Here is a 27,531-nt window from a genome sequence, read left to right as displayed (position 1 = left end):
GAGAGAGAGAGAGAGAGATTCTGAATTATACGATGATAATAATAATACAGTATTTCCAAAATGAACTATACATTCTTTTACAATATGCATATATGATTTTTAAAAAAAAAAAAGAGAGAGAGAGAGAGAGAGAGAGAGAGAGAGAGAGAGAATGAATCCCTTCCTCACATCAAAGGAATCATCACAGAAAAGAACAAAAAGACAAGCCGCTTTGTACACTGGGACTCGGGCATTCCACAGCGCAGTCTATGGAGTATACTTAGCAGACCCTGCCCTAAGAAGGGTGCCTTTGCTAATTAAAGAAATTGTGCCTTATTCGGGCTCAGGCGCTCATGAGACACAAAGGTCTTATTCATCGCGGTTAAAATGATGAAGAGGATGAGGAGATGGTCAACAAATCATCCAATTGTACAACTGGCCCGGCAACTCACCAAAGATGGAAAAGGAGAAATTGTAACAAAGGATTTCAACCAAAATGAAGAATGGCTGATATTTGGGAGACTGAACCGCCCGTTCACTCAGTAACACCATGAGATTATATCAGTGCTGGAAATAGGTTCGACTTTCCCTTCTCTCATTCTCTCCTTCTCTCTCCCTCTCCTTTCCACTTGAGTTCATGCCATCTCCGCTACACATGACATGCAGTTTTCAGCAAATGAATGGGAATGGACCCAAATACAATGTTGTATTACATCCAATTACATTAATGGCAGAGATGCAACGAAGTAAACTTGTATGAACCTGTGGGGGAGGAGCGTTCTCTCTCTAAATGTATACATTATTGCATATATATATATATATATATATATATATATATATATATATATATATATATATATATATATATATATTGTTTTTATAAAATGTACAAATATATATTACCTATAGGACTCTGGCCGGGTGTACAATGATGTGCGCGCGCTATCGATAAATTTCATACCTTTAAAGGTAAAAAATATATTAAAAGATAATTTAGATATCAAGATCATTTCTTTCGTCTGGAGAGAAATTCCTCCGGGTAAACCTATAATGGCTGGCAATATTATACAAAAGTAATGTTAATGAATTCATTCCACAGTCAAAGGATCAGTGCATGAGTATGGCAGTGACTCCTGTGTATTTTTCTCTGAAGCTATCTTCTTTTAAGCCTTCTATTCTGACTGCAACCGTATCTGAATTTAACCGAGCTCTCAACTTAAATATTATTGCCGGATAAAGCTAAAGCTGTCTCGACATTTACTTTATTAGTTATCACAGGTCGAAATAAAGTACAGAACTAATACGCATCACTAGTCAAGAACCAACGAGCCAAGGACTTCCAAAAAAATAACCAATTAAAAATGTGTATATTTAATTCATGCAATATAAAACAAATTCTACAAATGGAATTAGATTACAAAAACTTTCCTTCAAATCTTTATGGACACGAGATTTGTTTTTAAATGTATACTGTAAATTGGCTAAATTAAATAACACAGATAATCTTTTTAAAAAGTTTATCATCATCATTATTATTTGTTGAATCGCCACCTGTTGAGACAATGGCTCGGTTCGAGGACCCGCCTCCATGGCATCAGTAATCACGGCGATCTTTACAGCGATTTTTACTCGTAAATCCTGCGATTATTAGACTCTAACGGAGGCAAAGAGATGCTAATGGTCAAGACGCACGAGCTTGGAGCAGCGCCCATGAAAGGCAATCAGTATCTACGATTCAGAGGAACCAGATAGTGCACTCCTTTAAAATCAAGACTTTTGGATTCCTGTTGATCGTTCGATTGAGAGAGAGAGAGAGAGAGAGAGAGAGAGAGAGAGAGAGAGAGAGAGAGAGGGGAAATTATATTCTTAATAATGAAATTTTCAGTGCTCAAGGAAATAAAGTTACATTACCATGCGAAAATCTCTATGTACCAAGGTACAGTGCATATAGGCTACAGTGAATATCCATAAATTCTTTATTTTTGCTTTGTTATTTTGCCCCAACAAGGGACCACCATCGCTCACCACTAGCCCTTATATAAGTGTGCAGAATGAAGGTACCTTGCTCCAAGCTTTCGTAAGGTACGTAACGTCCCTAGGGTCGCGACCTGCCATGTGAGTATACTAATAGTTTTGATAATACAGTAATACAAGTTACCTTCAATCTCATCAAACTTGTCCATCTCATGATCCCAAAAAATAATTAACGACTATAGTTTACATAATACCAGTAGTAAATTTCTAAAAAAAAAAAAAAAAAAAAAAAAAAAAAAACAGGACTGCAAAGTCTGCATAGGTAATAAAGGAAAAAATAAAGAAACAAATTAAAGTCACAGGTAGTCGGGTCCCTAAACGTAGTCGGGTCCCTAAACGCGACCTGCCATGTGGGTACACTGATAATTATGATAATACAGTAATACAATTTACCTTTAATCTCATCAAACTTGTCCATCCCATGATCCCAAAAAATAAATAACGACTATAGTTTACATAATACCAGTAGTAAATTTCTAAAAAAAAAAAAAAAAAAAAAATTTGCAAGATTGGAAAGGCTGCACAGGTAATAAAGGAAAAAATAAAGAAATAAATTAAAGTCACAAGTAGTCGGGTCCCTAAACCCTTAGTCATCCAAGAGGTTTGAGAATGTACTTTTTTTTTACGCCACCCGGTGCGTCTTATCTGCTGATAGCTACTTTTTAAGGCTGCCGGCGCTTTAATGGTCTACTTATCAGCAGTGAACACTCAAAGGCGCGTACTTACAAGACCTGGCAGCAAGGGCTTCTAAAATGGAAAACGTCATTTTCAGAGTTATATCTAATATTGATTTCAATACTTTCAACTTATCAACGGAACAAAAACACGCTTTATCCACAGAAAATATTATAAGAATTTATTTCTTAACAAATGAACTTTACTTGAATATCGCTAGAACGTTGCAATGCACATAATGATTTTTAATACGCTATATTACTGATGAAGGATTTTATGTGGTTAAAAGAACTCGGAGATGGTACACAAATACAAATGTATACAGAAACAAATAGCTACAAATAAATAACCTAACTAAACGATTGTATGTTATCGCGACGCTTATAGTAGCATTACAGATGCGTTCAACACTTGCTAATGGATTAATTGCAATGTGTACACTTTAAGAATATGTTGTGACATCAGCACTTATAAAAAAATGGAATCCGTAATCAAAGCGTCTTTATGCCAGAAACAACGTATTTCTCTATTTAAGCGATATTTAAAATTAATTTTAGCAACACATTTTCATTTTACAGCGCTCTGATGTTATCTCTTGAGAGATTAAAACAGAAATAGCGAACTGGCTCTCCCATTAACGGTTTAGGATATGAATTCCTTTACGAAAAATCAAATATATTTACTTGAAGCGTTTTCTGTTACTTGCGTCATTCACTCTTATCTTCCGATAAAATTCTTATCCTCCAAGGACAGCTATCTCGCGGGACAGCAGGATAAATCATCCTTTCCTTTGCACTGAATCTGACCAATTCCACAGTTCAGTTTCCGTGACAGCATCAAATAAACGAACGCCTTTTCAAAAGCTGTTTCCTTCTTTCCCGGTATATCATAGTTTTTTTTCTTTCTTTTTGTCGGTGGCTTCATGAAATCACTCTCTTAGTAAAAGATAATAATACATGAAATCTTAAATCTTTTTTTTTAACATACTGTCAAACCCGGATAATCGATTGGGTAAATAAAAGTGCAACGAGCAGGAAGACAAAGGGATTCAGAAACAGACACACACACACACACACGCTCTTGTTAGGTACCTCTGAACCACTTTGCATTGGGTTAATAAAATCATGTTTGATTGATTTATAGATTTTAGGAGTACATGCCAAGCACTGGGGCAACTAAGCCTATTCAGCGCTGAAACGGAAATTGACGATAAAAGTTTGAAAGATGTAACAGGCGGAAAAACCTCGCAGTTGCACTATGAATCAATTGTTAGGAGAGGGTGAGCAATAATATGGAAGACAGAGAATATGAACGGAGGTACAGTAAAGGGAATGAAAGCAGTTGCAGCTAGGGGCCGAAGGGACGCTGCAAAGACCCTTAAGAAATGCCTTCATTGATCCGCATGAGGTGCACTGACGGCACTAACCCACTACGGGTATTAAAATCATGCCTTTGAACCACAAAAGCATGCGTCCACAGCACTTGGCATTTTTGTGGAATGTTTCACTTATCATACCCTCTTGAAATAACTCTGGGAGATCAAAGAAAGGGCGTCTTGAGAAGTGACACAACTAGCCAAAGGGTCCGCCCTCCTCTGTTCTACTTTATTTTCTCTTTTATTTCATTTTCTTCTCTAAATTATATATGGTAATAACAATTTCATTCTCTCTTTTTCATTTCTTTTTTTCCTCTAATTTAAATATAAGAATAAAAATTACCAGCTCATTAGCAAAAAAAGAAAAAGAAAAGGAAAAGGAATCCTTACATGCAACGGAAATACACTACTTATCGACACTAACCATAACAAAAATGAATGAAATCCTTGTCTCCTTAAAGCACCATATGGCGCCTTTGGACCACGAGAGAGAGAGAGAGAGAGAGAGAGAGAGAGAGAGAGAGAGAGAGAGAGAAATATTCTTTCAACCCAGCCCCTTATGCGCACCGCGAAAAAAGCAAATAAATAAAAATATCTCCACCCTCACTTCAGTTTCCTTCATGGCTTTATTTACCCTCCTCTGCGACCCCACCCCCTTCTCTCAGCAAGCGAGGGACACCCGGCCCCCCTCCCCCCTTCCTCCTCCCACTTCTGCAAGTGAAACCTTATCCAGACGGCGATCCTACGCTAACAGAGAGGCTTTTTATGTGGGTACCATTCCCACCCTTGCATCTAGCATCTCTCAGTCAAATCATCCTTCAAAGATCAGGATCCTGCATTCCCGCCCCGCGAAATCCTTCCACGATAAGGATCGCCTTTCTCTGTAATGTTATCCTCCGAACAGCAGGATCCTGCGTGTCCTCTGTAATGAAACCCTCCGAACATCAAGCTTGTCCATTCTCTGTGATGAAATACTGTATTTCGATTATAAGGATCCGATTATAAGGATCCCCGACCTCTGTAATACAACCCTTCATATATCAGGATTCATCATTCCCTGTAATAACATATATCAGTGTCATCCTTTCCTCGTCTGACCATAAAATGATTCAGCTCCAAAAATAACGGTAAATTACACTGAACCACAAAAATTAAATACCACCTAGACTTTCGTTTTCAAGATGAAGTCATTACTCAGTTACCAAGTAGAGTTCGCCTTTTCACCACGTAAATGTCACGGAAGAAAAACTCTCCTCTTGGTCTTGACGCTTCCTTGAGGGGCGAGGAAGATGGATATCATTTATTCCCTTTCTCGTCTTTGTTTGTTAGTAAGAGCAGAAGTCAATGGGACGGGCAACCAAATGGCGTTTTCTAGCCCAAGCGCGAAGAAAAGAGGAGAAGGAAAGGAGGGAAGAAGCGTTAGAGAAAAGTTAAACAAGGAAAATCAGAAGTAGAGACTTCCAGAGCTGCCTCTAGAAGAAAAGAAACATTCACTGAACGGTGCAATCTACGGTTCACCGATTTTCAAAGAGCAAATGTGAGGAAAGGTGGCTAAAGGGTGTTACGGGGACACTGAGAGATGCAAGAATTTCACCCCGAGTTCAACAGCACAATGATCTAGAGAGAAACAGTATAGAGAGAGAGAGAGAGAGAGAGAGAGAGAGAGAGAGAGAGAGAGAGAGAGAAGCCACACATCTTGTGTAAAGATATTGTTCGATAAATGACAGAAATCTACTGACAATTCAATAAAAGGACTTTAATATTATCATTATTAATCAGAAGATGAGCCCTATTCATCTGATTAATAATAATAATAATAATAATAATAATAATAATAATAAAAAATAATAATAATAATAATAATAATAATAATAATAATAATAATAATAATAATAATAATAATAATAATAATAATAATAATAATAATAATAGTCTATACTGAACTGTCAGAGCAAGTCACAACTATGCACAACCAATCCACAATATACGAGAGAGAGAGAGAGAGAGAGAGAGAGAGAGAGAGAGAGAGAGAGAGAGAGAGAGAGAGAGAGAGAGAAAAGACGATGTGGTTTGGTTGTTTGGTTTAGATTAATCCCGCCTTATGCCAACAAGGGCCCTTAACCGAAGGCGGCCCATAAGTGTGGTAAGGTGTTAATGGGAATAAGTGGTCTGGTGTGAGTCTAGACACCTAGAGGTTAAGGAGTAGAATACCATGTTTATTATTCCTATTTTTTCAAGTTTAGGACTGTTCATTAAACCGAATAAATCAACAGAATCGGTGAAAGTTATGGGTAAAAAAAATGCAAATTTCTATTAGGGACCTTGAGCAGGGAAGCAAGAGTGCACGCTGTTATATTCATGCTAATGTACGGTATAAACGAGGTTATTCTCATACTAAAGTTAAATAAAATATGGCACATAAGTATTATCATTACCACCATGAGTAATCTTTATTTATTCTTTATTACTTTTACGGAGAAACTTATTCAACTGTGTGTACGTATGTATACGTCATGTTATCATACGAGAGAGAGACCAACTGACAATTTAATACCAACAGCTTCATGGCAATAAAATTCACAAGTCTGCAAGGTTAAATAACAAAACTATGTATAGCCAATTCATACTTACAAGAGAGAGAGAGAGAGAGAGAGAGAGAGAGAGAGAGAGAGAGAGAGAGAGAATAAAAAATATTACCTAAAAATATTACTTTATCAAGGGTGAGAAACCTATTAACAATTCGGTATCAGTCCACAACAGGTCACAACTCTGCCAAGCTTAATAAAAATAACAAAACCATGCACAGCCAGTCAATTACTCTATCATGAGTGAGAAATGTATTGGCAATTTAATACAGACTTTATTATTATTATTATTATTATTATTATTATTATTATTATTATTCAAAAGATGAGCCCTATTCATCTCCTGAATAATAATAATAATAATAAGTCTGTTTATAATGAATTGTCAGAACAACAAGTCACAATTATGGACACTCAATCCACAATACACGAGAGAGAGAGAGAGAGAGAGAGAGAGAGAGAGAGAGAGAGAGAGAGAGAGAGAATATCAGTCAATAATATCATACGCAATTATCCTGCATCTTTGTGTTCGAGTACCCAGCCAGTCGGCAGGAAATGGTGTGTGGCCAGAGGCAGGTGATGGAAGCGGCGAGAGGGACGGAGTGAGGGAGGGAGGGAGGGAGATGGCTTCTTCTTCTTCTTCTTCTTCAGCCGTACTTGTGATGACGTGTTGCGGCTGCAATATTGCCGCCAAAGGAACTCAAGGTCGGTCTCCCTCTTACATTCCATTGCACAAGAATGAGCCAAACATAAACACAATGCCATGTCCTCTCAAGTCTTTCTATCCCTACAACGCTGTATTCTTACATCTTATTATAATAACCTCGTGTGTTCGTTTAAGCAACTGATATTGTGTTCGCGTCTGCATGATGCAAACGTGCATTCATGCGCAGACATGGACAATAAACAAATACACACACACATACGTACATAATTATTTGTCACCTTCTCAGCAACTCTTTAGGTACGGTGTTGCTAACCTACCTCCCTTCTTCACCATGGGTGCGATCCACCACACCTGACTAATTATCAGGAACGTAATTCACCGAATAGGCAAGAATATGCAATGGATTTTTCCCTAAAATGCTATATACAATGCGTTCCTCTAACCCCGTTCCCCGTACCGATCTCGGGTCTAACTCTGGTGAGGTTAGTTTAATAAAACTAAAAACCATATATATATATATTATATATATATATATATATATATATATATATATATAATATATATATATATATATATATATATATATATATATATATATATATATATATATGTGTGTGTGTGTGTGTGTGTGTGTGTGTGTATATATGAAACACGGTTGTAGATCTACAACCGTGTTTCATTTCTTTCTGTGGTGCTTAATATATATAATAGCTTGTAATAATTATTACAAGCATTATATATATATATATATATATATATATATATATATATATATATATATATATAAATATATATATATATATATATATACAATATATATATATATATATGTGTGCATATGTAATGTACGTGTTGTGTGTGTGTGTTGTGTGTGTGGGTGTGTGTGTGTAAAATAATCCCAAACCTGGTAAAAACATAGCATGTAGGGACTCTTGTATCCGTGCTATATAATCAACGTCACCAGCGAAGTTGCGATCAAAATTCACTGCACACTTTTAAAATAAATTGCAGAGCACGATCTAACTTGAAGTCATAGGCACGTATATTATGACATTACAGATTACTAAACAGATAATCCGTTTTGCATGAACATTGACACGCGCAACGCCATCACCAGCGCTGTGCAATCCATGCGTTAGGATTTTCTATGAATGGTTGCTTTATACTATATGTTTTTAGTTTTCTGTAAATGAAAGTTATTGAGGTGGCTTTTTTTTTGTCTGTCTGTCCGTCCTCAGATCTTAAAAACTACCGAGGCTGGAGGTCTCCAAATTGGTATGTAGATCATCCAACCTCCAATCATCAAACATACCAAATTGCAGCCCTCTAGTCTCAGTAGTTTTTTTTAAATTTTGTTTAAGGTTAATGTTAGCTGTGATCGTGCGTCTGGCACCGCTTTAAGTCCCAACAACACAGGCCACCACCAGGCCGTGGCTGAAAGTTTCATGGGCCACGGCTGAGAGTTTCATGGGCCGTGGCTGAGTTTCATACAGCATTATACGCTGTACAGAAATTCGACTTCGCCAGAAGAAACTTCGGCGCATTTTTTACTTTTTTATATATTTTTCCCTGATTTCACGATTTAATAACCGATTTGCTTTTGGGTCGAGCATTTGAAAGGCAAGTCATTTGACTTTGATATGAAAAGCAAATTTTTTTCAATTGCGATTATGTGTCTTAATAAAAGCAGAAGCTTTTGTTATTTGAGCGGATAAAAACAAGAGAAAGAAAAATTCCACCGCTTCTGAAGTGTTTTGAGAGAAGATAGATAGATAGATTGATTGACTGATTGACTGGTTGATTACTGTTTCACCAACTGACTGATAATTGAGAAAAGTGCCCTCCCATCACATCCGCACTGGTCAACGATAAAGGAAGCAAGGTCGAAGAGAACAAGCGTTATACCTTTTCTTGATAAAAGAACGTTCGAAATCTATGACGTCTGATGAATATCTATTTCATTAATATTCCTCAATGAACAATTCTGTGAAGCTATGGCCATCAAACTCATTCCATCAATTTCGTAACAGCAATACAACAAAACTGTATTAAAAAGTAAACAGAAAGCACTGATTAAATTGTTTAATTTGTCTCTGAAAGAAAAGAGGGATCATTCCTAGACAGTGACCCCCACGGGTTTTAACCTGGTATGTATCCACCTTCGCGGCGTGTTTTGTACAAGCCCGCTGGGGATTGCTGTAAAAACATAAACAAAAGACTGTAAATATCATAAAGATAACGACTCCCAAGAAATAGTAATCCTAGATAACGACCCCCGAAAACCCTTGGGGGTCACTATCTAGGAAAGATCCGAAAAGATCAAATCACCGTGGCTCATAGGCGAAGATGAATGCAATTATTGCAATGGTACTTCAAATCACATGTACGTTTCCACAATGTGACGGGTGTGAAAGACAGCGGGGACATTGCAAATGCCATGGGAAAGAAGATCAGTGTCAATGAAATCTTCACTACGACTTTCAAGTCAAATCGGGTTTGTGGGGATGAAGAATGAATGTCAACAGGCACGTGTGAACATGACTGCAAGACTGAGAAACTGATTATGACCAAAACAAATTCATCGTCTTAATGAATCATATGGTTGATATAGTCTAGAAGTGAAGTGAGATAGGCTGACAGATGATTAAAACACTGCAATTTTGAAAGATGTAGATGATAATGATAAATGATAGAAATGCAATGAAAAGTCTTGAAAAAAAGTAACAAAAGGCTTAAGAAAACTGACATAACACAATTAGAGACTATGAGAACGCATGAAACCCAAATACAGATCGTTGTGAATCTAAAGTGATTTAGCATATCGTTTATGAGGAATCTGCAAGGATTAGGTAAGCAAGGCACCGTATTATCAATGGAGTCTTTGCCCAGTATCAGTTTCTTTCTTAAGGCATCCTATTATATGTAAAGATAATTGAAAACTATATAAACGAAACAGAGTTGTACAGCAGACCATTTTTTCTTTTGTTGCTCTCCCCTCCCTTACCCAGCAGATAATAGAAGTACAAAGACACTTTGTGAAGACTAATTTAGAAGGACATGTCAAGGAAGACGAGGTTTAATGAAGTCCCAGCCAATCCCTAAGGTTTTAGAATATAATTCTTCTTCAAAATGAGTTTTAAGTAGATTTTATCCGCTCAATCCGGCTTCCATGCCTGAGGACTCAAGTTCATGTGAATTTTATACTCAGCTGAAGAAGCCTCAGGCATCTGACATCTTAAGCGACAAGGACTCCCATGAACATTGGTGTTGTTCATGTAAGCAACAACTGAAAAATTTTTGTAGTGAGATCTTAAAACAAATAATAAGCTAAATTTTTCTTAGAACAAGCTATCTAAGTAAAAGCTATATACAATCTAATCCTTTTCAAGGAATTATCTATACCGCAACATTTTTTATAGATAAACCTTTGTGGTCACAGCGCCAACGATGATGGGTTGATTAAAAACAAAAGGATAACCTTTCCCTGATGATTCAGCAAAAACTATTTAATACAACCACTTTTTCTGTCTTCTGCGTTACTGCTGAAGCCACAAAAAAGAGAAGAAAAAATGGCCTTTTCGTAAGTAGACATTTTTCATCACGTGGTCAGGGTACGCGAGGAATGGTAACTGTTTAGGAATGGCTTTACTTCTGCCAGCAAAATTTGAACAAATTATTTATGCAGTTGAGAATTTTTCTGACATGTCATAAGGGTGAAAATGCATCATCTAACAAAAAGAGGATTAGCTATATACAGTTAACTGAATTCAGAAGAGTCTACACAGAAATATATAAAAAATTACAATTTCTTACGAACACAAGCAACAACTTTCGTCTTTTCCTCTAGATCTTTAGCCTTGAGAACAAAATAAAAGTACAAGAAATTTGGGAATTGTGGAATTGTGATCTTAAAATAACAGACGCATAAGTACAATACCAATAAATACACACACACACACACATACACACACACACACACACACACACACACACATATATATATATATATATATATATATATATATATATATATATATATATATATATATTATTATACTTTGTACGTGATTCTGGCTTGGAAATAAAGTCGAAACCGGTCAGGACCTACACCCCGTTTCTTATTTTTCACCTGTGGTAATGTGTGATATATACAGTATATATAATTTATATATCTTTACTAGACAGTGACCCCCAAGGGTTTTCGTGGGTCTTTATCTAGGACTAATATTTCTTGGGGGTCATTATCTTTATGATATTTACAGTCTTTTGTTTGTGTTTTTACGGTCATCCCCAACGGGCTTGTATTAAATGCGCCGTAAAGGTGGATACATACAGGATTAAAACCCTTGGGGGTCACTACCTAGGAAAGATCCATACATGTATACATTTTATACATATATGATTATAAAATGTTTTCTTTTAAAACAGGATTTTATCAGGTAAAGGCTGTCCTTAAAAACACTGAAGAAGGTAGATTTTAAAGCGTTATATGCATACGAGCATATAAAGCACAAGGAGTATACAAACTTAAATTTAGAACACCAACATGACTATGCAAAATACCACGGGTGATTAAGCTGCCAAAGAGAAAACTATTCACGACCTGAATTTCTTTGGTGCAGTAAATACCCTATGACTTTGCATACCCAATACTAAAGAGTAATCCCTGGCTGCAGTGTGTGTGTAACGTGTACATGCACATTAGCATTCGGTAATCTTACAAAGCTCGGCATCGTCTAATGAACATAGATATCTTCAGGCACATATCTGTATCATAATCGTGTTCGTTGTTCTGTCCTTCCATTTAAAATATCGTTAAACGCATAACCGCATTTTCATTGTGTACAAATGGAAAAATGTTTCTGACAGCATATGAGGGCTGAACGCGCGTGTTTGCGTACGCTCACGCGCGCGCAGAAAATGCGAAGCCAACTTACAAAAAAACCCTAGAGAAACAAGGGGCTGACTGTCTCAACTGGAGACTACCTTAAATAGCCCGCCGATCTCCTTTTACGGTAGGCGAAGCGTCCTAAGGTTTAAAAGCACTCGCTTATAAGGAGAAGATCTAACATGAAACAGAGATAAGTCATCCTCAGAAACGACAGATTACACGAGTTGACACGGAGGGTTCTTTAAGCATTTTTTCATAAATGATTGCTGTTTCTTGAAATGTCATAAACACTAAAATACTTCAGATATAATTTATCTTTTTACATTAGAGTAGCTGTCAATCAGTGCACTCAAACTGAACATATCCAGATCAAAGGGCTATGTTAACTGTCAAAGAAGAAAAATAAGAGGATATCTCAGCTACATTTACCAAATCAGTTTTTTAAAATTTCCTTGCGAATCACAGCGTTTACACGAAACATCAGAAAAGTGACCAGAGTCTCTTTTCACAAAGAAACGAATATCTATTTTTCTACACAGCACTACGGCACTACTCATACGTGATTCTCACAGGGAAAGGACCAATTATCACGGCAGGCCAATCTGACTCCTTTATCCCTCTCCTCGAGGCACTGAGGCACCACCACCACACTTTTACACCCTAAGAGTGCACAACCCTCACTCCCGCCACCCGAGACCCGCCCGCCGCACGCAGGCACCTTTCTGACGTCCATGAGAGAGAGAGAGAGAGAGAGAGAGAGAGAGAGAGAGAGAGAGAGAGAGAGAGAGAGTAAGGGTGGGGGTTGATGATGAGGAAGATGGGGAGGATTATGACAGTCACAGGAGAGAGAAACTGAGTTGGGAAACGGGCGGGACACGGAGGAGGAGGAGGAGGAGGAGGAGAGGGATTTTTAGGGTGGTAGACAGGGAGGAAACTGGGCCGATGTGTAGGGGACGAGATAAGAGTGAAATGTTTTGGTTGTGGGTGCAAGCGTGCGTAGAAAGATGGGGGTGGGGGAAGGGGGTGGACTCTCCAACACTCGGTAACACAGCAAAACACGCACTGCATGGATAAACTCATCTAAACAGGACAGAGCACGGCTGGCTGATGGCTCACACACAGGCACAGAGAGAGAGAGAGAGAGAGAGAGAGAGAGAGAGAGAGAGAGAGAGAGAGAGAGAGAGAGGAGACACTAGGACAGACTCAGGGATCGCACAGGGGGGATAAGGAACACGAGCACCAGGAAGGGTGGAAGGTATCTCAGACGCTTCGAGACACTTGGGATGCAGCACTCACACATACACACACGTACACACGCACTCACAAACCTCTATTGTTAGTAAGTACTATTTGACTCCACAAGGTTGTCTGCGACATTTTGACTCGGTTGTCTGATATAAGCAAATAATCTCTCAGGCAGTGAGGAACGATCTAACCACACTGTCAGACCAAAAGAAAAAAAAAAAATCTCGCCTTACGAGAAAAAAAAGCCGCACTCGCACAGAAAACCATCTGCCATCTTTTAAAAGGAGTTTCTTTAAAACGTAATCATCATCATAACCTTGATTAAATTAATTATATAAACAAAATCAAAGTCATCTCTGGCGATCCTATATGAAGATCTGCTAATATCTCGAAGCTTTGGTCTCACAACTTACCATCAGAATGAGAAAAGGAATTCGTAAATTTCCGTCCTCAAAATGACCAGAACTCTGCGGAATTCTTCTTGCGCTGAAGGAAGGCTTCTTGGACCACAAGTAGAGTGAGCATCGACAACCTTTGCAGTTAAAAGCAAGCATACATTAGGCTTAATCCAGCAGGATCATCAATTACATTCTGTTACTTTCCGCTGCAAATCTCTGGCCAGTTCATTATAATTGTGTTAAGTTGTAAATGATCTCTCTCTCTCTCTCTCTCTCTCTCTCTCTCTCTCTCTCTCTCTCTCTCTCTCTCTCTCTCAAAACCGGTACAGAAAAGTCTCTGGTTAGATTATTAACAAAATCAACTTCTACGTATTGACCTCAGTATGCAGAGATATTTGCAATGCAAACGACCAGTCCCACCACGCGATCAAGGTACCTAATAAAATATTAAAATTTTGTTCGCCAATGATTTCAAGTTCGGGGAAAAAAAAAACATGCTGTAAGGAACAAGCTTTCAGAGCACATACGAAGAAATCGGTTGCAAACAAAATGTTTCAAAGCATAATATATAACTGGTATATATTGAGCAATATTTCTATGGCAAATAAAAACCAAGAAACAATTCTTTAATTATTTCCCTACTTTACTTCAAATTTCTATGTTTAATGTGACGCAGAAAAGATAGCAATTCTATCCGCCGACATAGAAGTCATTTTGAAATGTCCTTGCATTCTCAAACCACAACCCAAACAGATTAACGACAAGATAAGATCAAACTCCCATTCGTGTGTGGCATACTAAGACAGCTGAACTGCAAGGAATAGCTAACCTTCTTTAGCTTTGAGCTACCATAAAATCATGGAGCCATTAATCATAATGTAATCTACTGTCAGAGGATTTCCTGTCTAGTTATCTTCCGGAATTTCTGTTTCCGTAACGACCTTGTTTAGCTACTTTTTATGTACGTATACACTCATGCACATACATACATACATACACACACCTATATTCACAAACATGTGTGTATAAATATATGTGTTTATATATATACATATATTATATAAATGTATGTCCATATACAAATGAAAAGCAATCACAGTTACTTGCTGCATCAAATATGGCGAAATATCTACAGTGATACACTTGTGTACACAATTATACCACTGTGGATCCTTTTGACACACACACACACACACACACACACACACACACACACACACATACATATATATATATATATATATATATATATATATATATATATATAATTATATACATATATATATATATATATTATATATATATATATATATATATATATATATATATATATATATATATATATACCGTACATAAGGAGATATTTTTATTCACTATCCCAAAAGGAACCTTTACTCTAAGCTATAGGTAGGTTTCAAAAGTTAGAAGAAATCCCCCATCAAAATGTAGTAAATGCTGACTGGCTGAGCATGTGGGCCCAGAAGTGCTTACTTATATTATTTAAAATACACAACTGCCCAGGGAGCTTGTATTTTAAACATGCCTGCCCCGAAGTCCTTCACAGCATTGTAGATATAAGTTTGGCCCGAGGAGCTTAACAGTTTAAATATATTTCTGCCTCGAGAGCTTGATTGTGTCTTAAACATATTTCTGCCCCGAGGTGCTTAATTGTATTTTAATTGAGTGTCTGCCCTGAGGAACTTGATTACATTATAGTTATTTGCAAATACGAGACAGGAAATCACTACTCAGGCAGGGTACTGACGATAATAAAGACATGGTATTATCATATGATTAACGTAGAGACCGGGAAACATTAACCCAAACAAATAACCCTTGCACTATGTTCATTACCACTGAATTCTTAGCATTTAGTAACAAAGAGCTTACACTTGCACGCTCCACGTTTTGCTAGATTTCGTTAAAAGAATATTCTTGTATAGTACGAGAAAACACACGCCCATAAAAGCAAATAAATAACATTCATCTGCACACGTACCGCCATCAAATTTATAGAACTCTAGGGAACTTGACTTAAATAAAAAGGAAAGCGTAAAGTAAACAAGTAAAAAATGCATTCGGCGCAATCAACTTTTCTGTACAGCGTATACTCAAGGCCACCGAAAATGGATCTATCTTTCGGTGGTCCCGATATAATGCCGTATGAGCCGCGGCCCAAGAAACTTTAACCGCGGCCCGGTGGTGTCCTAGCCTATATCGTTGCCAGAAGTACGATCATAGCTAACTTTAACCGTAAATAAAATAAAAGCTACTGAGGCTAGACGGCTGCAATTTGGTATGTTTGATGACTGGAGGGTGGATGACCAACATACCAATTTGCAGCCCTCTAGCCTCAGTAGTTTTTAAGCTCTGAGGGCGGACAGAAAAACTGCGGACAGAAAAGTGCGGACGGACAGACAAAGGCATCTCAATAGGTTTCTTTTCGGAAAACTAAAAAAAAAAAAAAAAAGACTTAAAAGCGAGAACAAAGGAACAGCCAAATTTCAGTTCTAAGCTTCCTCGCAATCTGCAATCTCTGGGAACTGCAATCTCGCACGCCCTCACAGGTAAGAAAGTATTCTTCGGAACAAACGGTGGAAAACAATCTTGGTATAAGAGGTAATCCGACGCTCTTGACGGCCTGCACGTGCGATATCTTTTTCGCATAGTTCTCCTTCGGTCTAACTTTGAGAAGTTATGTCAGTGCATTCATACAAAAAGGAATGTATTTCAGAGTATATTATTAATACATAAATAAAAATATTATGACAGACGATATATACAAATATCACTCACAATGTGTTAATGCAGTAATCAAAAATTAGTAAAAGTCATTATAGAACATTTAAGTTAATATAGCAGAAAGACGTTTCACGGTATATGCACATGCTAAAACAGGCTTTAATTGTTAACATTTTATTACTATATTATTATTATTATCATCATCTCTGCCAGAGAGGCTACGTTTTTGGTTCGGTATCTTTGTCTACATGTTTTTCTGTCAGCTGGATTGCGTAAAAACTTGTGCTAATCCCATCCATGTTCCCGTGAAATGAAGCAGACTATTTGGGTAACCATGGCAACCACCTTGGCGAAGGTTTACAATTCCTGACGCCATTTCTTTTATTATAATGATAATCACTATTATTCCATTAATACAAGCATCCTCATGGAACTCGAACAAAAGATTTTACTTGACTAACAAGTTCCTTCTGAATACAATGTTAGGATCAAGAAAACGGAAGCCAGTTGAAAAATATTAAGTTCCCATAATGAATCTAAAACTAGTAAATGTGAAGTAATTCTACAATAAAATGTAAAATAAATCGGGAGCCATTATCATTCATTACATTCACCACTAATTCTTCTGGAAAAATCCAAAACCAGTAAGTCTGAAAGGTCCAGTAAGATCCCACAGAACACTATGTCTATACGTAAATAGAAAGAATAAACACAACAAATACAAAATCGAATATGTAATTCGTAATAAAAATTAAATAACTCCCTGCCCAATAAAGAAATAAACAATTAAATAAAAGTAAGAAAAAATCAGCAACTACAGTGAACATGACTGTCAAAACCCACGGTACAGAGACCAGGGTTTTAGGTTGATTATATTTGTTTGATTCCACTGGATCAAAAAAAGTTAGTAAAGTATGGTGTATCGATTTTGGTACAGGGTCTGCATACATAAAACGCGTCAATGCCACTGCAAGAGGGGTGGGGGCGGGGGTGGTGAAGGGGGTGAGTTATGGAAGGGACCAAATTATCCTATAAAACCCTACGATCCGCAACGCCGTTTGGGAACACAACCCTTTTGCTCTTGGGAGAGGACAGCGTGGGGTAGGGGGAAGGAGGTATAAAGCTAGACAGGCATCTGACTGAAAGTCATTTTCATATATACAAATCACTGCACTGTGAGACTGTCCTCAATAACTCTAGTTTGAACGATGCCTTCCACAGAGGATGCATGGAAACTTCAATAATTTCCGTGATTCCAGCACAAAGATATCAAAGTTAAGTATATCTTAGTTTAACCAGACCACTGAGCTGATTAGCAGCTCTCCTAGGGGGGCTAATAAATCTCAAAGATATATCACAAGAAATTTTGTTTTTAACACTGCTCAGAACGGGGGCTAATAAATCTCAAAGATATATCACAAGAAATTTAGTTTTTAACGCTGCTCAGAGTAGACTGCAAGAGAATAATGAAGTAAAGAAAACAAAAGAGGAGTAAACCAACTTGCTCTTTCCCAGGGATAGCAAATGACAAGGTCTAAAAAATACATTACGTGCAGATGAACTGCCTCAACTCCGGTAAATATGAGGGGGACACAGTAGTGACAGACGCAAAATGACCCATAATTTGGTAAATATTTTCTGCCCTCCGCTGCAGCTTTACAGATGTTGCATCATTTTTAAGTACTGTCGCTACCCAAGTATAACTTTCCTTTTATGACTACGTAAGATAAAACTGGACAGGAGAAAAAGTTAACACTGGAAATAATTTCGTACAAAATTTTTCAGTCATGGAAGACCAGTAGACCATTTCTCTCAGCCAGGAGCTCTAATCTTTTCTGTGCTACTTGCTTTCTATTTTTCCTGGTTAACATTTAAATACTTCTCTTCTTATTTAAACATATATTTATCATTATTCCTCATTTACCTGTCCAGTAGTTGATATTCGTTTATTGGTAATAGCAACGTTCCCCTATGGCTCCCTACACGTAATTGGAGGCATGACCGGCGCAAGTTCTGTGCTTCCGCTCCATACAGGTTTCCACGCCTAATGGAAATCAAACAAGGGGGTATAATGTAATACACAGTCCTTGTCATTTATGTTACTTCCTTGTCCGAGTTACGTGACAATGACCTATTAAAACGAAACAAATTATATAATAAACACACACACACAGATTCATATAAATAAATAAACATAAACATATACATACATATATATTATAAATATAATATACATATATATATATGTGTATATATATATATATATATATATATATATATATATATATATTATAAATATATATATACATATATATATATATCAAAACAACTTTTGTCACATGACTGATATGCTGCTTGTCTAGCATGACGACAAAGTAGCTTTGATTACCGAGAGCAGAAATATATTTTTGTATAAATTACTCGAACTGCTAAATAAATCTTAATAAAAAAAAAGTATTCACGAAACATTCAATCAATTTATTGATTGAATGTTGTGTCCTTCTTGGTCTGAAATCGATTAGATTTTATTCCGTAATACATTACTCTCCTTAACCATTCCTGCCTGAGTGCCCCCCACCCTCCCCCCGCCCGCCTACCACCTGCAAATGGTACTTTACAGGCGCCCTGTAACATCCTGCTTTCCCTGTTACCCTCTCATTATGTCACGCCCCCACCCACCACCAACCTCCCTCTACTCTGTTGGAAAGATCCCTAGTCTTTTTCACTACCTCAGAGCGTATGTGCGCGTATTCCTGTGGATGTCGTTGCGTGCACACGCACGTGTGTGTGTGTGTGTGTGTGTGTGTGTGTGTGTGTGCGCGCGCGCGTCCGTGTGCGAAAGGTGAGTCATCATTCTAATGGACCCGCCCCTATCCGGAACCGAATATTCGTTGGTAAATTTATCTCCGATACAGGGCTGTTTCATGGCAGAGTTCCTCTTAATGGCGCCTCAAGTTACTGTAGGCAGAAGGGAAGTTCTGCAGGCGCAGTTTTTGTTATATATAACGTGAGCCTTTGAACTGTTGTTCATCATTCTATATGCATGTTATGATTATTATATTCAAGAGTCTTATGGGAAAACTATACTCCATGAAGGATCAGCAATCAAAATTTCAAGTACGAAACACCAAATAAGAATTCAGTCAACAAAAGCAGCATTCCGCCAGAAATGCAAGAAACTATTGTAGACTATTATTTATTACAGTTGTCAACTATTTCTTTACACTCTTGACAGTCACAGAACGATTCTTATAATTAACACTTTCAACTTTCGTATTTTCAGAAAAGTTAAGTATATCTTAGTTTAACCAGACCACTGAGCTGATTAACAGCTCTCCTAGGGCTGGCCCGAAGGATTAGACTTACTTTACGTGGCTAAGAACCAACTGGTTACCTAGCAATGGGACCTACAGCTTATTGTGGAATCCGAACCACATTGTGACGAGAAATGAATTTCTATCGCCAGAAATAAATTCCTCTAATTCTTCATTGGCCGGACGGAGACTCGAACGCTGGGCCAACAACGTGCTAGCCGAGAGCTCTAGCCACCACTCCAAAGAAGAACTAACGTAGATGCGCTTCTTTTGAAGTGAACACTTTTACGATAATGCGTAAAATTATACCAGGTAGTTTTATTCTCATTCAAAAAATTAAAAAAAACTTTTTCATATGATAAACCACAACGACTTATCTTCACTGCAAATCAAAATGAGAAGAGGTTTTCCAAAAGGGAGGCTAAAATATTTGATCTGTGGAGAATTAAAACGACCGGAACAATTTCCCCTCCCCAATAAAAAAGGAAATAATTCTACCTGAAACTTAACTTTTCATTCTCGTCATGATGGTAAAGGATTTCCTAACTACAGTCTTTCCAAGGTTCATCGGGTCGTTATTAAAATAAAACGTTTAATGCACTTCTGCATAAGAGAAAATGTCTATTTTTAAAGGTCATTTGAGCTGGGAATGTCAAAGGTCATCTTTCATATGCAACGGACTATGTTTTTCCACATCAATGACCTTTATTGATGCGACGCCAATACGTATTTAAATTCAATCAGTCAAATTCGGTTATGCGCGACGAGCGGCAACTGTTAACATCCAAATGATACCAGGTCGGTGGGGACAAAAATATGACAGGCAGTCGCAATGCGAAAGTTAATGGGAACCAGCGAACCTATTTTTACTTTTGATTTAATTTCGCTCTTTTCAAAAGAACTGGCGCTTTTGGTCCTTCGACAATCACTGCACCAAGAATAAACGGTAAACAAAAACATGAAAAGGATATTTGATTTGATTTATTAAAGGTCATCAGGCATCAGAACGTGAAATCGATAAAACGCATCATGGGAAAGCGGTCTTGCTGGGCAATCACCGGCCCAGTGATTATAGGCCATATCAATTTATTAATACAAACATACAAATACAAATGGTCTCTCATTTACCTTCAAACGTGTTCAACCATTTTTTCATAAGACACATGTCCACACAATTCTTTCTAATCAAAATTCACTGTAAGGTAATTTGCAATCCTTCTGTGACTTGTTATACTTCTTATGAAAAAACTTACCACACATATTTCCAATTTATATATATATATATATATATATATATATATATATAATAATGTATGTATATATACATATATGATACCGTAAATTCTACAACCATTATTCAAAACTAAAAATATAATTCGTTAACAGAAAGCAATTACAAAATAATCTTACCGTCTTTGTACGTAGGCAACCAAGTAATTCACACTTACCTGTTGGGAAAGAGAAAAAAATACATAAATAAATGCTTGCAAATAAGAGATATACAGAAAATAAAACTATTAATTTTCAAAACGTTAAACATATCAGATTATACCCTGTCTGAAGATGGAAGGCCTTTTTCTCTGGATGAAAGTGAATTCATCTACCGTGCATCAGAATTACATTTTACAGACTATAAAGCACCAGGACTGAATTTTAAGTATGAATTGCGATTCCTCAACAAACGTTAATAATGTTTACGTAGTCAATTCTATCAATACTTTTTGTTACGTGCAATGATTCACCTCTTTTTTGGGATTATTTAGTCTGGAGAAATGTTATGGGTACAATAGCGGAAAAGCACCATACATAAATTCCTTGCATATATTAATGTCATCAGAACGTACTGTCATATTTCTCTGGATTGCAAAACGACTTAGGAATGCTAATTACTCGAGGTCACTATTCGAAGCACAAATTCTCAAGACACATCCCAAAGCAGCTGTAGAAGAACAATCCTTCGTTTGGTAAAATGATTAAGCATAAAATCCTGGTTGGGAAGCTCAGTCCAGTCGCTTTTAGCAACACGATTCTTCAGCTGGAGTTGAAGCATCCAGTCAAGACAGCTGAAAGTTTTGTTTTTATCATAAGTTCAGCACAAAATTGAAACAATGCTTTCCTGATAGTCTTCCGCCTCTCTCTCTCTCTCACTCTATCTCTCACATTATTTATTTTAACTGGCAGAAGTTGCAACAAAAGAACAACATTTTTCAGCAACAATAATCGTACTTTAGCCTGATATGATCCCATACAAAATACTACGTAACTGCTCAGATAGGGCGAACAAAGTAATCATGATGAAAAAAAAAGTAAAAACTGCGCCGATGAAACTTCGGCGCAATCGAATTTTCTGTACAGCTACGGCCCATGAAACTCTCAGCCGCGGCCCATGAAACTTTCGACAATGACTCGGTGGTGGCCTGCGTTGTTAGCACCTATGGACTAGCTTTAACCTTGAATAAAATAAAAAAAACTACTGAGGCTAGAGGGCTGCAATTTGGTATGTTTGATTATTGGAGAGTGGATGATCAACATAACAATTTGCAGCCCTCTAGCCTCAATAATTTTTAAGATCTGAGGGCGGACAGGAAAAGTGCGGAGGACAGACAAAGAGCCATCTCAATAGTTTTCTTTTACAGAAAACTAAAAGTGAGTAAAAATATCCAAATGCACCTTTGACTTCAAGTTACTCATTTTTATCTTGGATGCTTCTGCAGAATTCTATCAAACGATGAAAGACATTTAGAGATGCCTGTAATTTTGTAGATTTTCAATATAATTGTTGTTTTAAAAAAAAAAAAAAGGAAATCTCAAAAAGTAGTTCTCGTTTATGAAACACCTTGTAAAAATTGTGATGAAAATATGAACAATGAGGAAAATCACTAACGTTATCAAACCTCAATATTTTGTAAGTACCATCCAAATACTAAAAGGCTTCATTTGTACATTCGAGAGATGTCAATCATCCAACCAACTGGAGTGAAACCCGGTCCAGAAATCCCTGGAAAGACAGCGTTAAAAGCAATAGTATTGAGTCCTGGTTCATTAAATCAATCAGTAGTGGGATTTTAAATTCAAACGCCTCGACCTTTTACTCTTAGCACTTTGTAAAATTTCTAAAATTTGTACTTTTTTTTTCAATAGTACTCAGCTTATCACTGGATTAAACCGGATTGTGGTTTTTTTATTTACTTTCTAACATTTTCAACTGTGCCTCCTTTGTACCTCGAAGATTGAGAACAAAACCATATATGATGTGAGAACAAAATATATATATATATATATATATATATATATATATATATATATATATATATATATATATATATATATATATATACATATATATATATATATATATGTGTATGTATGTGTGTATGTGTGTATGTGTGTGTGTGTGTGTGTGTGTGTGCGTCTGTGTGCATAAATGCGCGAAGCCGCATAAATAAAAACTTCACGCTAAATTAATTCAGACATAAACAAAACAAAATAAACACTTTTATTTTAGACGCTAGGATCAACGCAACGATGAACTGCTTGATAGATCAAATAAAATGCTCTATTCAAAAGAAGACCAACATCATTTTCCTTTTTGACTTATTGCCTGAATAAGCTATTTAGCCTAAACGTTTATAATTTTTATAAGTGACTCGATTACAAAGGTCGCAGACTCCGTGCTAATTATCTAATGATGGGGAAAGGGAATACGAGGAATGAATAATACATGAGCGATGAATAATTAAAAATGCTTACAAAGCATAAACAGAGAGAGAGAGAGAGAGAGAGAGAGAGAGAGAGAGAGAGAGAGAGAGAGAGAGTAATTTATAATTCACGTATAAGGTATGTGACTAGAAAAGCATGCACACGCAAGCACAAACACACGAAACGTGACCCTGATAACATGAGTGAATAAACACTATATTAAAAAATACATAGAGAAGCTCGAATAGTAAGGACGTTTACAAAAGTTAACTCAATCCAATTCCAGCATTAATTTGACCTGAAAATTCAAAGTACTCATTTCATACGAGTTTTAACCTGCAGTTAAACAGAAAGTTAAATTCTCGTCTTTTTTTTGTGTGGGTTTGAGTCGCCATATTACCTGGAATGTTCTACTACGGCCTGTTGAAACCCTAACTCTTCAAAGCGCAAAACACTAAAGCTGCACTGTGAAAAAGAGTTGATGTGTAAATTCAAAGGTATGGGGTATGTGGGTATATGGCCCAGTGATTTCAGGGCACCAAACTGTTCCAGTTGTCAGGGAATTCCTGCAGAAAACTGGCACAATGCTTTCCTGGTGGTCTTCCGTCTATCCCTTTCTCTAACTTTATTTCTTTTACTTCGCATAAACTGCGACAAAAGAACAACATTTGCCACCAACAAGAAGCCTACTGGAACCCGATATAATCCCATACAAAGTGCTGCGTAACTGCTCAGACAGAGTGAACAAAGTGATGATAAAAAAAGTTAGTAAAAAATTCCCAACTCTTTGCAAATGGCTACAAAAATAGAAAGTAACCACAAAATGAATTCTTTTTTGAGTCTAGTATTTTTTCCACTTGATGGAGTTTTAGGTTTTACGATAAAGCTATTCTGGATATTAATTAATTGTGTTCTTAAGTACTGAAGCAGTTATCTAACTTCTCTATTTCCCTATTCCCTGTGGAGGTAAAGTGAAAGCCATTTGAATATTTATGTAAAGCCAGGGTGCCTAAGTGCTAAATAGTAGTGAAATTCTGGAGTGATACATGCTCACTAAACAACTACAATTCCTATAGGAAACCATCGTCACCAGGTGTTCTTACCAATTCACTGTACAGGAATATTTTTCATAACCTTCCATTCTTGGAGTTCTAAACATCTAAGAAACCGTGTTCTTGAATCATCATTCAGTGTCCCCATCAGTAAACTTTCAGTACTTTATTGACAAATATAACCCAGGTCACTGATCATCAGAACTGCACAAAATAAGTTTCTTTAGTTACAGTATTTACTTGCAAGTCGTGTTCAATTTAATGATTATTTACATTTATATACATATTACAAGAAAACATTATCGTAAAGTTTAAACTACTGCTTTCTTACTGATTTTTTTAAGGAATTTATACTAACAATTTCTTGACAGTTTTCATTAGGTGTACTAACATGATAAATATTTCGACAAGAACATATCACTGACATATATTTATATATATAAGTATGTGTGCATGTATGTATGTATGTATATGTGTATTTATATATATATAATTATATATATTGCAAAAACGGGTAAGAACCTTTTTTTTTTATCCCGGTCAGAAGTCAGTGCCACTTATTTGCCTACCTGCTGTTTTGCCTCGTGTGCTCTTCCACAAAAAGCTCTACCGTACATCAGTATTAATGACATTATTATACTTTTTATATAAATATATATATACTATATATATATATATATATATATATATATATATATATATATATATATATATATATATATATATATATATATATATATACATATATACAGAAACGCATCTACTTGTGGAATAAACATCATAAAACTCGAGGGGCAAGTAAATTAAAAAATAAGCGAGGAAATTCAAAACATGTTATCTATAAGGTAAGAAACACAATATTTGCAGAAGTATTCCTAGACGATGGGCTTTCCGAAATTCAAGTGGCTTTCATAGTAGTGTGGTTGGGACACTGAAAACCTTTTGTATGAGGAGTTTTACAAGACCGGTTCGGGATTTCTGTTACGTTGCAATAGTGCTGGAAGGTCAAATAGCAGCATCTGCGTTGAGGTATTAATGTCTCAATTTAGTATGAAAATTATAATACTATACAGCTGCAGCTGTACATTATACATCTCAACGGTAGCAGCGACTATGGTGACAGACATCGGACAATCGTATATTTCAAAGAAACACAAAAATCGATCGGGAATATGATCTGCAAGTCGACGATTTGGCAGAAATATAAAGAGAAATACTGACTGACTTCAAATGGATATGCAAAGAAGTGCAATGTTTTTAACCGCTTCGATTTCGCCAGTATTAAAAAAAATTTCCTTAATTTCAATTGTTCTGGTTTAATTTCTACTTATGAAAGGAGATCCTAAACCCCATACGTTTTATATTACACTGCGAGTTAAAAAAAACTCTATAACGGAACTGATCCGTTTGTTTGCCTTAGTATAAGGTAGATAAAAAAAAAAACGCATGCATCAACACCATTAACATCGAGCAATAGTTCGAAGCTTGGAAACTTGATTACAAAGGACCTTTAGGAAGGATAGGTAACTATCCCTTAGGTAGTCCCTTATATAAGGGAATTAAAGGGATCGACGGTTGCATTCTCGAAGAGAGAGAGAGAGAGAGAGAGGTTTCACTCAAAAGGGGAAACTGAACTAAATACTTTTGGCAACATTTTTAGTAAATGTCTCATCATTCATATTCTATTCTTCTAGTACCATTAACGTTTCATCAAGATCATCGAGTCTCTTATGCATAGTCCCAGCTGCTGGTGTTAGGATAAGCATTATCATCACCATAATATAATCCTTGTAGCTACTATAATCATAAATAACATTATCATATAATGTATGTTTTGTTATTACAGCAAACAGACCACCCCAACGGTAATAACCGAGTTGCAGGGAGCTTGACGCCCCTAGCATATGGCCGTTCAAGGTAAATTCAGATCGAATTGCAAACACCACTGACGACAAACATAAAATGCGCCGAAGCGTATAATCAAGGCCTCCGAAAATATATCTATCTTTAGGTGGTCTCGGTATAATGCTGTATGAGCCGCGGTCTATGAAACTTAAACCACGGCCCGGTGGTGGCCTGTCCTATATGGTTGCCAGACGCACGATTATGGCTAAATTTAACATTAAAATAACGACTACTGAGGCTAGAGGACTGCAATTTGGTATGTTTGATGATTGGAGGGTGGATGATCAACATACCAGTTTGCAGCCCTCTAGCCTCAGTAGATTTTAAGATCTGAGGGCGGACAGAAAAAGTGAGGACGGACAGACAAATAGCGATCTCAATAGTTTTCTTTTACAGAAAACTAAAAAGCAACGGTGAAAAATTAAATCTAATACATAAGCAAGTAAAACTTATTTTACCAAAGGCGTATTATCGCTGTAGTGACCAACGACGTATAGCCTACCAACATTATTGTCGGTTTTATATGTGAAGGTCAGCGGAAAGGGCATCTAATGCTTTTATATAGTTCACGCACACGTTATCAAAAAACACGGAAGCAATAAAAAGAATTCTGGACCGGAGAGAAAGAGAGAATCTTGGGAATGTGGAAAAATCTGGTGTCACAAGAACTTCCAACTTGAAAATCTTACACAAAAATGAATGCAAAATGCTTTTCTCCAGACGAAAGCTGCAGCTTTGGACAAGTGTCAATTCTACACCAAACTTGGAATAGAAAAGTGATTATCCGTTACGATAAAACTGAAAAAGCCCGAGTTTAAAGGCTTTATATATATATATATATATATATATATATATATATATATATATATATATATATATATATATATATATATGCTTATAAATCATTAAATGTGATTAAAGCTGCTATAAATTTGCCCAGGCAGCGGTGCTAAGCAGTAATATATATATA

General features: G+C 36.6%; 1 protein-coding gene across 4 annotated transcripts in view; it reads right to left on the bottom strand.

Moving 5' to 3' along the window:
• Positions 1-27,531, bottom strand: part of LOC136825466 (uncharacterized) — a 603,159-nt gene that overhangs the window by 492,420 nt on the left and 83,208 nt on the right. The window contains exon 1 of one of the 4 annotated variants that reach the window (XM_067081961.1): positions 12,766-12,898. The exons of 2 other annotated variants lie outside the window; for them this stretch is intronic. The gene's annotated coding sequence lies outside the window, so the exon portion shown is untranslated. Of the gene's footprint in view, positions 1-12,765; positions 12,899-27,531 lie in introns of those variants that run through there. One more of the 4 variants, XM_067081960.1, reaches the window with a different exon arrangement.

This window comes from Macrobrachium rosenbergii, chromosome 37, assembly GCF_040412425.1.
Source record: "Macrobrachium rosenbergii isolate ZJJX-2024 chromosome 37, ASM4041242v1, whole genome shotgun sequence".
Taxonomy (NCBI): Eukaryota; Metazoa; Arthropoda; class Malacostraca; order Decapoda; family Palaemonidae; genus Macrobrachium; species Macrobrachium rosenbergii.
The sequence above is the reverse complement of the archived record's forward strand: the minus strand, read 5'-3'. Positions and strand labels throughout refer to the sequence as shown.